The 13,809-nt window shown below is 38.4% G+C and overlaps 1 protein-coding gene across 2 annotated transcripts in view; it reads left to right on the plus strand.

The window, feature by feature from the left end:
• The first annotated feature begins 3,857 nt into the window (after positions 1 to 3,857).
• IQCM (IQ motif containing M) overlaps positions 3,858 to 13,809 on the plus strand; it is a 509,303-nt gene continuing 499,351 nt past the window's right edge. For both annotated transcript variants that reach the window (XM_059876235.1, XM_059876237.1), the window contains exons 1-2: positions 3,858 to 4,100; positions 6,047 to 6,165. The gene's annotated coding sequence lies outside the window, so the exon portion shown is untranslated. The remainder of the gene's footprint in view (positions 4,101 to 6,046; positions 6,166 to 13,809) is intronic.

Below are 13,809 nucleotides of genomic sequence, written 5' to 3' on the forward strand. Positions count from 1 at the left end.
TGTATAGCAAGCACCGAGAACAATCTTATATATTGTCTTGGTGTTGTACACTTGTTTCTGACCATACCACACATTCAAGCTTGACTCTCCTGGAACCCAATTCTGTTGTTCATCTTTGCTTCTTTGCTAAAATGTTGGTCTTCTCCCAAATCCCTGCTTAAGCACCAGACCCTGTACCCATGAGGGAAGGTAGGGTACTACAGGACAGTTGTATCTGGAAGAATAATTAACCCCAGCTGCAGGCCCAAAAGGGAGACCTTGGTGAGAAGCCAGCATCCAGGACTCATCATGGATGGCACCCTCTCTATACTAATGGCCGCCTGTTCTTGAGCTTGCTTTTGGTTCTAGTACTTCTTGAGGGTCCCCGCCTCCCATTTGCTACCTGTAACCTGGGCAAGTTCCTTAATTTCTTTGATCTCTGGGTCCTGCTGCTATAGAATACTAATTGAAAATGATAGGGACTTCCCTGGTGGTCTAGGGTTAAGACTGCCGTCCAATGCAGGGGGTGTAGGTTTGATCCCTGGTCAGGGACCTAAGATCCCATGTGCCCCGTGGCCAAAAAATCGAAACATAAAACAGAAGCAATATTGTCACAAATTCAATAAATACTTTTAAAATAGTCCATATTAAAAAAAAATCTAAAAAGAAAATAGCTTAAAAGAAAAAATGATAGAACCACCTGAATTGGATTGTGGTGTCTGGCACATTAACTACTATTTTTGTTAGAATTTTGAGTTTTCTGACCAACTTGCTTACCCTGCTTGTTGTCAGAAAATCTCTGGGCTGTCTTTAGAATGAGGGCTGGCAAGGTGTGTGGGATCCAGTATGTTGACTCCTCCCCACCCTCTGTCTTTGCTCTTTGTCTTCTGACATAGAGACATGTCTTCTCCATAACCTACTTTGCCACTTTTTAATTTTTTACATAATATGTATTTCAGGCTCTTTACATACATTAGCGCACATAATCCTTCTGGAGGATGTATTTTATAATCTCTATTTTATACCTTAAAACAAATCAGAACCAACACTAAAGCAAAGCAAAATAAAGCGAAGTGAACAACAGCAAAAAGCAGAGGCTCTGCATGATTGATTACCTGGCTAGCCTAAAGCTATTCATGCCATAAGGATTCCTATCAAGATTCTAATTCAGGCTTTTAATTTTAAGCAATTCTTCAGATGGTGCACTTCCTCAACATTTTCTCTTCTGGCTACTTGGCCTATTGTCCTAAGGCAAAAAAAGAAAATTCTTTATTTAAATATTAAAAAATCTAATCATTTCTCTTCTCTCTCATTCAAAACTTGGGAGCCAGTATCTGAGTTTGATAAATATACCTTGACTTCTTGCCCGTTGTTGCAACAATTTATTCCCTATTTTGTCTGTTTGTGTTCTTGAAATGATTTGCCCTATTTGAGTTACTTTTTGAAAAGCCTAGACAGTTATCAGCATCTCTTAACTACTTTCCCCCTCTTTGAAACATTTGTGGCAGCTGGGCCTTTCTCCACATGTAGAGATCAAAATAAAACTACTTACAGAATGGAATACTTCAAAGCTTCTCTGACTTCATTTCAACCTTGATGACATTCCTGCTGACTTTATTACCAGTTTGGTATTGGGAATCCAGTGAAAAGGAATTGCCAGACATAAGAGATACAGTAATTGCTGAAAAGGTGAAAATTTGGAGCCTTTCTGCATTTTGAAAACTTCAAGCTTCTAGCTAGCTTTATATTTTCAAAAAAATTCTGAACATTTACATCCTGATTTTTTTTTAGTTTTCTTATCCACTATCCTATTTTTCATATATTAGATGTTCAGTTTTTATACTGAGTTCTAATGTAAAAAAATAAAAAGATATAATGAATACATGTGCGTTCATTCAGAAGTCCAAAAATCCTGAAATCTTTTTTAGAGTGTGCCTAGGGTGACATAACAGTGAAAAGTTACAAGTCAGTGTTGTTGGTGACTTATGACCAAGGTCGTGGAAAACACATAGCTTTTTTTGGTTGCTGCATGATTATCAGGCCTCTGATGATAAATCTGCACCCACTGGAAATGCAGTTAACTTACCTTGGTGGTTTTGATTTATTAGCCTTGCAGTGGACAAGGTTGCCATTTGTTAGTGCTTGCTTTATATCTGAATAGCTTGGAAGCATATAAATTTAAGGCATATCTTAAAGTTTGTTACTTGGCTATTTCATATTTCATAGAAAGCATCTATCAGAACTTCAGCTTTGGTTATTTCTGGTGTGACACTATTCAATTTTTAATATGATGAGGACATCTCGTTTGCATTTTAGAGCATCTCTCTTTGTGATTAGGGCTGAAATTTTAAAGAACTGTCAGAACTGTAATAAAAACATGAAAATTACAGGTGAACAATCAGCTTCATTTGGGGAGTAAAAGTTAAATGGCTTAAAGGGAGTATATTGAAGAGCTAGTGATAGATTAAATGTATTCTATTTAGCTTCTCTTTGAGCTTTTGTTCAAAACAGATATGACCCTGAGGGCTTTTATCAAACCTTGTACTTAATTTTAATTATACAGAGGAATCTTCCAGCATTGGCCTGAAATGGCATAAAAAAGATTTTTGAATGAATGAAAGGATGTGACTAGAATCAGAACTTAATGAATATGAGCTCTGAGTGCCCAAATGTGGAATAAATTCCAGGGTTAAATTGACCATAGAAGCAGTTATGAACTGTCAGCCTGAGTTCTCCTTCTTTATTGTGACCTGAGGAATAGCACAGTAGTATGAATTTTTGAATGTTAGTCCTTGTAACTGGAGAAGGCAATGGCAACCCACTCCAGTACTCTTGCCTGGAAAATCCCATGGAAGGAGGAGCATGGTAGGCTTCAGTCCATGGGGTCGTAAAGAGTCAGACACGACTGAGCGACTTCACTTTCACTTTTCACTTTCATGCATTGGAGAAGGAAATGGCAACCCACTCCAGTGTTCTTACCTGGAGAATGCCAGGGACAGCAGAGCTTGGTGGGCTGCTGTCTATGGGGTCGCACAGAGTTGGACACGACTGAAGTGACTTAGCAGCAGCAGCAGTCCTTGTAACTATTTCTCAGCCTGCACAATATTGTAATTTGGGGCTGTCACTTACTTACGGTGGGTAAGGGGCTGTCCTGTGCTTTGTAGGTAGCTTGATACCAGTAGCACCACCCCCAGTTTTCACAACCAAAAATGTCTTCAGATATTGCCAGATGTCCCCAAAGGGACAAAAATCACCCCAGCTGAGGGCCACTATTTGATGATGCAATAAAGAGAAGAATGATCAATGTCAGGGTATCCATCTTGAAGACATCATAGTGTGTGTGTATTAAAATAAGGTACAGATCACAATGTTTAGTCCATTTGCCACTAAGTTCAGTCAAACTGAGCTAAGTCTTTTAAGTTTAAACCAGTCAGAAATGGCTGCAATGTTATTTCAGTATCCTAGATCTGGCAACCGGACATTTGATAGTTTTACATTTGATATTGCATTGGAATCCAACATTGAAAATGATCAAAGCTTTTGATGTAATTGAATATTTGGCATTTATGAATACTGAAGTTTTAATCATCATGGACAACAGTAATTTTATACTGTTACTATAATGTTAAGTATTTTAAGAAATAAAGAATGTTCATCCTTCACTCAAGTTTTATTGATTCTTTTAAATATTTAATGTCAAAAGTAGAGACCATGAGGAATTTATGTTTTCTGTGATTCATTGTGGTGTTCTTTACAGAGAAGCTCAGTTCTTACTCTTATCTGGGTAAAAGTAATGTGGTAGTAACAACCAGTGATCATCATCTAGTACATCACAAGGAAATGTTCTGATTCTAGAATTTTTTTTGGTGTCTGACGAAGGTGGGCGTAAGTGAGAAGGAGGAAACGACCACATGGCTGCCATGATCTAGGAAACTTTCAGTCCTTCATTACTTATTGGAATTGGCATTAAAAATGTAAAACTGTGTACAATTGGATAATTAAAGATTAAAAAGGAATAAAAGAAGCATACAGGAATTAGATATTATCAAGCAACTAAGATCATTGTAACTTTGGGGCACTGAGTTTGTTTCTTAACGTTTTGTTGGAGCTTAGCCAACAAGGTAAGTGGTTAAGTAATATCAATTAAGTAGTATTCATTATCTTTTTTAAAAAAGGCTTCTAAGTTATTCTGTAAGGCACATTTTTGTTTTTGTAGGATATGTCCAAATAACTAAATTTTCTTAGGATTTGACAAAATTTATAGTTTTTTTGCCTAAAGACGTTGAGATATGTAGTCAACAATGTTTCCTGTTTTTCCAGACAGGGGAATGTTATCAGTTAGCTATGAGTTCTGTGTCTCATAGGAAGAAAAGCAAGTGGACTCAGAGGGAAAAAAATCAACGTGGAGGTTACTACTGTACCACGTTGTGTATAAAAAGCAATTAAAGCCTTCCTGGTTAATGTCTGATTTTAGATTTTTAGATAGTATGGCATCCTCCTGCAACCTGAGTTATAAACTATATTGCATATAGCTTTGATTAGATTTTCTGACTTGGGCTACTTAAAAATTGCCATTTATAAGTTGAAGAACGTTACCAAATTAAATACACTGAGCACTAATGTTGAGCTGTCAGGACTATTGTAGCAGAGCTAGCACTGCTTTGAGAGCCTTCTTACAAAGAGAAGATAAAATCATGCCCTCCTCAGAGAGTAGCACACTATTTTTGTTATTTTCTTTTAAAAAGTCAACTCTATTGCTAAATCATGTTGTTAAAATATGGATTCTTAGAATGTACTTGGACATAAATTTGTTTACTGTCTTGAAATATTTGTATTGAGTGATGCATGAGAAAAACCCCAGATTTTCACTGTAGTAATATGATTTAGATTCCAAAATGGCAACCAATATATAGGATTTATATGAACTTTATACATTTTTACTATTGATGGTCTTTGTCCATTGGGTCAAATGCTAATGATAGGTCAAAGAAATTATTTAGAGATATTCTTCTTAACTGTTGCTAATGAGATGGAACAGAAATAGTGATTTTTGGGATAATCATTCTGTATACCTTGTTGATATTTGTGATTTGTTAAGAAAAAAGCTGTCATGGAGCTCTGAAAACATACTAAGAAATATTATCAGTCTATTATTTTGGAGTGGTTAAGTGTAAAAATGTCACTTTTTTCCATCTTGAGTAATTATCCTATAGACTCAAAATAACTAGGTAATTAGCTTGCTAAGGACTGGATTGTTCTTTTAGAACAGCTTATAAATACAATTCTGGTGATAAGAACTCATCATTTTCTAGAGCTGTTTTCAAAATAGTATAGGTAATTATTTGTTTTCCAGGACAGGACGTTACAGGCTTCCAACATGATTTCTAATATGGAAATATTAACATAAACTATCATTTTGGAGTGAAATTACTTGATCAGTATCTGATGGAAATACGCATTTCAGTATTTCCTCTTGGAATGTCTTGCAGTCTTTAAACATCATTTTCTGTATCTGAGAATGTTCACCCTTCGGTGAACTTTTATTGATTCTTTTAAATCTTAAATGTTAAATGTAGAGACTGTCTTCTGTGAGGCATTTTGTGCTTTCTGTGGTCAGTTTTGGTGTTCTTCACAAAGGAGCCTGTACTCTTGTCTGGACTAGAAAAGCTTACCTTGATACAAGTAATGTGATAGTAACAACCGGTGATCATCATCAAGTATATCACAAGGAAATACTCTGATTCTAGAATTTTTCTGGTGTCTAACAAAGACAGGCATATGTGAGAGGAGGAAGTGATCACAGGGTTGCCATGACCTAGAAAACTATTTCGATTATTGACTACTTATTTGGAATTGGTTTTAAAATTTTAAAACAATGTATAATTGGATAATAAAAGATTGAAAAAGAATTTAAAAAGGGTATAGGAATTAGGTTTTATCATGCAACTAAGATCATTATAACTTTGGAACAGGTTTTATTTTGATGAGTATTAAAGAACCTAGGGCCTAAGCTTTTTTGATTTTCTGTATCTTAAGCTCATCAAGAGAGTCTCCTGTTTATTTTTAGAAATGTAAAGGAATCCAGAAGATTTCTTCCAACTGCCTCCTGCTATTCGGGCAACTCCCTCATGAAGCCCTGGATCCCAGCCTGTTCCTAATGAAGTGCAGATTTCCAGTTCTTGGGAGGTTTGTAATGAAGCTTTGGGTTCTAAATGGGTCAGAACAGATTTTGTACTTTCTCTGGTTGTGAGAATATTCAATAGGCAATCTGTGCTGAAGACTCTGGAATAATAATTTTGGCACCTACTGATTTCTTTGTTTTTCTAAGGAAAGAAGAACATTGTTGATCACTAATCAGTGAAAGAGTTCTTTCAAGGTATCCCTTATTGAAAGATTTATCCCTTTGCTCCAGCTAAGTAAAAAGATGATTTAAACAGTATTCTTGTAATTAAAAAAAAAAAATCTTCTATTTGGCTCCAGGGATCTGGTACTGTCTAGATTTATTTTCTGCTTGAAATTGAACATGTAGAGAAACTGCACCAATGGGTACCTGGTTCTTCCTCAAACCTCAGTTGATCTGGTTAGAGAGTTGAACAAATATTCTTGAACTGTGTGATGATCTTTCTCTTCCTGGAGATGCTGCTTTACAACTGGTAGACCTCCTAGACTGTTCACCTACCTTTCATATCTTTCCTTTCCCATTTATAAAAAAAATCTCATTATCCTTTTGATCTATTTTCTGTGAGATATCTCCAGTTTTATCTTCTAACTCATAGTGATTTCTAAATTTCTTTTATTATGCTTTTTGGTTTCTAAAAGTTCTTTTTGTGGTGGTTCTTATTTGTGGCAGCTTGGTCTCTTGTAATCTTAAATGAGGTATCTTGATGTCTTACTCTGGTTTTAAAGAAAAGTTTTCTCCTCTCTGAATAAATCTCTGTGTTCTAAATGTTGTATTTTAAATAAGTAGTTGGTTTTGGCCTATCTTCCCTAAATAAAAAGCTGCTTGGGAGCTCACAGCATTTTAGCAGTGTCACATTTGAGCTTTCAGTTCAGTTCAGTCGCTCAGTCATGTCTGACTTGTTGCAACCTGATGAACCGCAGCACACCAGGCCTCCCTGTCCCTCACCAACTCCCAGAGTCCACCCAAACACATGTCCATTGAGTTGGTGATGCCATCTAACCATCTCATCCTCTGTCGTCACCTTCTCCTCCTGCCCTCAGTCTTTCCCACCATCAGGGTCTTTTCCAATGAGTCAGCTCTTCACATCAAGTGGCCAAAGTATTGGAGTTTCAGCTTCAACATCAGTCCTTCCAATGAACACCAAGGACTGATCTCATTTAGGATGGACTGGTTGGATCTCCTTGCAGTCCAAGGGACTCTCAAGAGTCTTCTCCAATACCACAGTTCAAAAGCATCAATTCTTTGGCACTCAGCTTTCTTTATAGCCCAACTCTCACATCCATACATGAATCCTGAAAAAACCATAGCCTTGACTAGAAGGACCTTTGTTGGCAAAGTAATGTGTCTGCTTTTGAATATGCTGTCTAGGTTGGTCGTAACTTTCCTTCCAAGGAATAAGCGTCTTTTAATTTCATGGCTGCAGTCAACATCTGCAGTGATTTTGGAGCCTGGAAAAATAAAGTCAGCCACTGTTTCCACTGTTTCCCATCTATTTCCCATGAAGTGATGGGACCAGATGCCATGACCTTTGTTTTCTGAATGTTGAGCTTTAAGTCAACTTTTTCACTCTCTTCTTTCACTTTCATCAAGAGGGTCTTTAGTTCTTCTTCACTTTCTGCCATAAGGGTGGTGTCATCTGCATATCTGAGGTTATTGATATTTCTCCTGGAAATCTTGATTCCAGCTTGTGCTTCCTCCAGCTGTGAGTTATCTAGGTGGGCCATTGAATATTTAAATTAGGCATTTAAACTCCCTAGAGAAAGGCTTCCCTGGTAGCTCAGCTGGCAAAGAATCTACCTGCAATGCAGGAGACCCCAGTTTGATTCCTGAATTGGGAAGATACCCTGGAGAAGGGATAGGCTACCCACTCTAGTATTCTCGGGCTTCCCTGGTGGCTCAGACAATAAAGCAACTGCCTGCAATGCAGGAGACATGGGTTGATCCCTGGGTTGGGAAGATTCCCCTGGAGGAGGGCATGGCAACCCTCTCCAATATTCTTGCCTGGGGAACCCCATGGACAGATGAGCCTGGCAGGCTATAGACCACGGGGTCACCAAGAGTCGGACATGACTGAGCAACTAAGCACAGAGAAACGTGTTCTGCCTTTTCTGGAAGGAAAAGTTCTGCTGCCAGTCTTCTGACACTAGGAAATGGGCTGTGGGGGTGGAAAGACGGTGTCTCAGCACCTAGCATCCCGTATGTGCAGTTACTCAATCCCCTTGTTTTCTGTAGAGTTACTGTATCCTCAGTTTCTTGGGATCCTCCCAACTCAACGACCCTCTGTTTTCCCCTTTACCAGACTCTTCAGTGGGAGTGGTGGAGATGGAAGCAGGGGCAGGGTGAGGGGCTTAACTCAGGAGAGTAGGGGAAGATATGTAGGTGTTTAACCACTTCTCAAATAGCTCTTACCCAGTGCTCATTTTAGCTTCTCACTTGCCTCCCCTACCTTTCTCCCATTTTAGAGAAACTTATGCTACCAGTTGCAGAGCATTTGGGGAACCTGTTGTATAGCTAGTTGGGTAGTGGTGGGGTTAGTCTCTCAGTCGTATCCGACTCTTTGCGATCCCATAGATGGCAGCCCACCAGGCTCCCCAGTCCCTGGGATTCTCCAAGCAAGAGTACTGGAGTGGGGTGCCATTTCCTTCTCCAATGCATGAAAGTGAAAAGTGAAAGTGAAGTCCCTCAGTCGTGTCCGACCCTCAGCCACCCCATGGACTGCAGCCCACCAGGCTCCTCCGTCCATGGGATTTTCCAGGCAAGAGTACTAGAGTGGGGTGCCATTGCCTTCTCCGAATGTAGCTAGTTACTTCTTGGCTTTTCCCACTGCCCACTCAAGGTTGAGCTTTCTTGTCTTTGGTAGTTCAGTTACTACTTGTGTACCTGCTTTCCTTCTTCTAAAACTTCATTGCCATGTTTCCTTTCCTGTTCTTTCTGTTCTTGTAAGTTCATGTCTTTCTTTTAAAAAAAGACCAAATTAGAATCTTTTGTTTAATACACTATCTTGCTGTGAATAGGGCAATATATTTAAATGTACCTAATTAAAATGTTCCTTTGAATGGGAAGCTTTCAGAAGGCAGATCTTATACTAATAGTGCACCAGGGTCTACTGTAGAAAGTTTACTTAGCTCTGAGGATTTATTTTTTGAGCTAAAAAGAAAAATGGATACTGCAACTATGTCTTTCTTGTGTGGAAGTATTATATCTAACCACCCACGTAAATTTTTAAAATTAAGACAGAGTAAAGTAAACTGCAGTGAAAAGGTTGACCAAAGGCTAAGTATATATTTTACTGCAGTGAAAAAATTTGTCATGGGGCTATGTATAGCCTGCTATTTCTGCAGAAAGATACCCCAAACTCTGAGATATTAATGCAGTTGTTTCATAACCAGAGTCAAGTTGTCGATTTTTACAAGTATTACAATAAAATGTTAGAGGCTTTTATCGTGACCAGAGAGGTCTGTGTCATCACCTTGTAGGGGAAGGCGACATTTAAAACTAGCCAGAGTAGAAGATCTTTCTTCAGTTTACATCACTCGAACTGGAGGCAAAGTGTAAACAGTTCTTTTCCTTGCATTTTATACCTGGGACAAGACAGAAAAAAGTACATTGTCAATTGAAACTAAAAGGATGTTGTAATAACTTCTAACCTACTTATAAACAATAGAGATATGTTAGTAGTTTTACTTATCAATATTATTGCAAAATGTTTAGATGAAATGTAGCTGACTTTTAAGAGAAAACACTATAAATAATAGTTGGGGAATAGGAGTTTTTATTGTCACTTGAGGGGTGTGTGTGTGTGTGGATGTGGATGTGTATGATCTGGAAGGCAGGATAGATGAGATGAGAAGCTGAATTTTACCATGAAGTTTGTAGAGGCTCACTTATCATAATATTCTCATTTGCATCTTTGTAAGACAGGGTTGTATCATATACTTCTGTGGATCATTCCTGTCTTCCAATTAAAAGTTAAAAACGTGTGCTGTGCTTAGTCACTCAGCCATGTCTGACTTTGTGACCCCATGGACTGTACCCCAACAGGCTCCTCTGTCCATAGGATTCTCCAGGTAAGAATACTGCGGTGGGTTGCCATGCCCTCCTCCAGGGGATCTTCCCGACCCATGGATTGAACCCAGGTCTCCCACAGTGTAGGCAGATTCTTTACCTGCTAAGCCACCAGGGAAGTCCTAAAAAAAGTGTCATCAGTATAAAAAGAGTATCAGTAGGGTATTTTCTACACGACAGGGGATATGACCTTTGTCATAGTGATATGTGTTATTTAAGGATGGTTCTTAGGAATTTGACTCCAAGTTAAAAGAAGCATTTGTATTTCTCAGTTCACCCAGAGGAGTAATAAACCATACTTCAATTTCTGAAGTCTGTTTCAAAGTCAAATCCTCTCCTCTGAGAGTACTTTTCTGTTCACTTATACAACTGGAAAAGGGCATTTCAGTCAACACTTTATTCTCCAAGTCAGGAGCTGAAGGTGAGTAGGTGGCCAACAACAGGGATAATTTAAGGACCCTCACAAGGTTTTGTATTAAAACATCTCTCTCTGAGAGAAGCCTGTATATTTCTCACTATTATGAACTGTTTCAAATTTTGCCTATTACAGATTTACTTAGATTACAGTGTCCTCTTTTAAAATAAAAATATCCCAGGGAGGGTTGAGTAGTCTGTTAATCAATCATTCACAATCTAATGTAGCTTAGTTTAGTTACATTGCTTTTCTCTAGTTGATGGAAGTTTTGATGGGGGTCAGGAAGAGAGAAGAGGGAGATAACTTATTCCCCGGAGTTCTTAAGTGTAAGGCAAGCCTGAGCAGAGGACATTGAAGTGGGCTCACTTTTGACATCCAAAGGAGAGCGTGAGGGCCCTGGGTATTTGGGATCGGGAGGATGAGACAGGTGCTAGGACACGAGTGAAGAAAGAGGAGTGGGAAAATGGCAAAGACACACTTGCAGCTCTGGAAGGTTGTGGGCCAGTTCTTTCTCTGTAATAAAGGCCTTAAGTCAATAGTACTGGGCACTCTGGAGAAATGGTTTTGTATTTTTGTCTTAAATTCGTGTTATGTTTTGTGTAATATATATCTTAATATATAGGAAAGAAAATATAGACCTTAAAAACAGACAAGCTGTATTCGAAAAATGCCATAAAACATATACAGTGCTGCTATCTTTTATTCATTAAACAATTGCTTAATGTTTAAACAATTAAACAAATGTTTAATTCAATTAAACATTATTCATCAAACTTCCATTAACTGGAGGAAAGCAATTTAATTAAACTATTTATATTTTAAACTTCAGGGAATAAATAATCAGTGTTGTAAGACTAATTATTGTCAAAAGCAGAGAGGAGGTCTCAGAATTATTCAGTAAAGCAATTTTGCAGCTCTATTGGTTAAAGAAATGTTTCTTTCAGATACATTTTTTTAAATGTTTGCTACATGGCAGGGATATGCAATGTAGTTGTGTCCTTGGTAGGCTTGGAAAATATTTTAGCTTAAGCAGGTGTTTCTTCTTTTTTTTTTTTTAAATCTTGCTCTAAATTGTAAAGCCTTTGAAATATAATCTACTTATTTTAGGAATTGTTAGACTTGTTCTTCTTATAGAACAGCATATGTGAGTAGAAAAGCAAGCTAACATATTTTTGGTCAATCACACCCATGGAAAACTGAAAACTACATTGGAGTCCAGATATCACCTACCATGTTAGAGCTTTTAACCTTATAATGTAATAACCTGTAATATTATAACCTATAACCTGTAATTACACAGATATATTACTTGTGAGGAAATAAATGATCTCATTTGTACCATTTTAGAAAAAAATCAAATCTGGAAAGTCAGAAGCTATGGCTTCATATCTTATAGCTAGGGTGACCATATCATGTATCATTGAATCCAAATGGAGATAATTTTTGGAATGAAAGGTGATGTTCAAAATAATTAAAATGTTGTCCATCTGTCCTTATTTATACTCAGTTTAAATTGTATCATTTTGACCCCTCTTCAGTTTCAGTACTGTTTCTTCTACAGTGTGCAATCTGAATTTAAGTCTGCCCAATGAATTTTAAAATTTCAGATAATTATATTTTTCAATTTTAGGATTTTCTTTAGTTTTTTTTTTTTAGAGTTTCCATTTATTTCCTGAGTACTCCTATCTTTTCAACCATTGTATCTTGCTTCTGCTGTATATATATTCTCCTGATTACGGGTTTCTTGTCTCTTTGCAGATTTTGTCTTCCATGCAATTGGTTCCTGGTGCCAGAAAGGTTGGGGCCCACTGTATATAAACAAAGTACATAAAATATATAAAAGTATATACAGCAACGGCCCCCAACCATTTTGGCACCAGGGACCGATTTCATGGAAGACAATTTTTCCATGGACTGGGGGATGAGGGATGGTTTCGGGATGATTCTCAGAAGAAGCAGGCAACCCAGATAGATCCCTCACATGCGCAGTTCAGAGTAGCGTTCATGCTCCTAAGAGAATCTAATGCTGCCGCTGATCCGACAGGAGGCAGAGCTCAGTAGGGAGCGGCCGGAAACTCAGATGAAGCTTCCCTCACTCACCTGCTGCTCACCTCTTGCTGTGTGGCCCGGTTCCTAACAGGCCACAGGTTGCTAGTGGTCTGGGGCCAGGAGCCTCATTTGGGGACCCCTGTAGTAAAGGACCGGAGAAGGCAATGGTACCCCACTCCAGTACTCTTGCCTGGAAAATCCCATGGACGGAGGAGCCTGGAAGGCTGCAGTCCACGGGGTCACTAAGAGTCGGACACGACTGAGCGACTTCACTTTCACTTTCATGCATTGGAGAAGGAAATGGCAACCCACTCCAGTGTTCTTGCCTGGAGAACCCCAGGGACGGGGGAGCCTGGTGGGCTGCCGTCTCTGGGGTCGCACAGAGCGGACACGACTGAAGCGACTTAGCAGCAGTAGCAGCAGCAGTAGTAGCAGCAGTAGTAAAGAACAATAAAGGCTGGAATATCTACATCTTTACCTACCTTACCTCTTTGTTATCTTTTTCTTCTTACTCTATGATTTTTTGACTTTATTTTATAGTTCTTCCATTGAATTTTAATAATTAATACTTTTAATAATTAATTAAAAGTAAATTAATACTTTTAATTTCCCTTAAAATCTTGTTCTCTAATCACTGCCCTCCAGCCCGGCCACCTGTTTTTATTATATGGGTGGGATAGTTTTTAGACTTTCTCTTGTGCTGTTGATTTTTCTCAGATGACCAGTGATGCATGTTTTTGGGGAAGTGTGATGCTCATAACTTGTGGGCACTGCTTTCTTTTGTTATTTTTTACCTCTTGTTTCCCATGAAGGAAGGAGTCTGTGTGTACTTGAGTAGGCATGATAACTGGTAAATACATGTGCACTGAACTTAAGGTAAGTCCTATATAATTGACAGTCTGCTGTTGTCCATTGGAGTCTTGCCCTTCCAAGAAAAATCATTTAAATTCTTTGGCGATGAGCTTTGTCACATGGCAGTTCTGCCCGCTGTCTGAAAGTGAAAGTGGGAGAGATTTGTTCAGCTGTTCAGTGGTCAGTCCTTTATTCAAGTACCCTCAGTATTGTGGTACAACCTACTCTTGTCTCCTAGGCCCCCAGCTTGTGTTGTTAGAACCTTTCT

The sequence above is a fragment of the Bos taurus genome, chromosome 17 (assembly GCF_002263795.3).
Source record: "Bos taurus isolate L1 Dominette 01449 registration number 42190680 breed Hereford chromosome 17, ARS-UCD2.0, whole genome shotgun sequence".
Taxonomy (NCBI): domain Eukaryota; kingdom Metazoa; phylum Chordata; class Mammalia; order Artiodactyla; family Bovidae; genus Bos; species Bos taurus.